Source organism: Theobroma umbraticum, unplaced genomic scaffold (assembly GCF_002168275.2).
Source record: "Theobroma umbraticum cultivar Fairchild unplaced genomic scaffold, ASM216827v3 scaffold_39.0, whole genome shotgun sequence".
Taxonomy (NCBI): Eukaryota; Viridiplantae; Streptophyta; class Magnoliopsida; order Malvales; family Malvaceae; genus Theobroma; species Theobroma umbraticum.
Genome location: NW_018397281.1, coordinates 1,193,365 through 1,193,871, shown reverse-complemented (window position 1 = coordinate 1,193,871; position 507 = coordinate 1,193,365). Strand labels below are relative to the sequence as shown.

The 507-nt window shown below is 33.9% G+C and overlaps 1 long non-coding RNA gene across 1 annotated transcript in view; it reads left to right on the top strand.

Annotated features, from left to right (window-relative positions):
* The window catches only part of LOC149526295 (uncharacterized), a 1,977-nt gene extending 1,525 nt beyond the window's left edge, over positions 1-452 (top strand). Inside the window, exon 4 of the long non-coding RNA XR_016352155.1 lies at positions 319-452. This is a non-coding gene — a long non-coding RNA (uncharacterized LOC149526295). The remainder of the gene's footprint in view (positions 1-318) is intronic.
* The last annotated feature ends 55 nt before the right edge of the window (positions 453-507 follow it).

The window sequence follows — 507 nt, the reverse complement described above, 5'->3', positions numbered from 1 at the left end:
TAATAATGTTTGATTTCATGGGAGCGTGTGTGCTTATGTTTGTTCGATTTTAAGTAAAGGACATTAAATGATTTCGATGATAGAATCTTTCACTCACACTGGTTTTTAGACAATGATGGTTAAATGACTTCTTGCATAAAGATCCTTGGTTTTATACGTAAGGCACAAATGTTCCATTTGCTTTTAAATGGTTTATAGGTCCTTATGATTTTATATATTCAAATCTTCTGCCTTGGCTTGTTTCCCATCTACGCCCTACTCGTGAAGTTGATGATTACTAAGTCTGTGAGACTCACCCCTTTTATCTTCTTTTTGTAGATAGGTAATCAGCTCAAGTGCATTGCTTAGCACATCAAGACTTGCTACAACATAAGTAATGGCATCTCTTAGACTACCACTTCGAGTCACTCCACTGCATAAAGGTCGTTTTCTATAAAATAGTTAAACTTATATTGATTATCAGTCTATCAGAAATGTATTTTGTTAAAAACTCTAAGGTTGTGTATT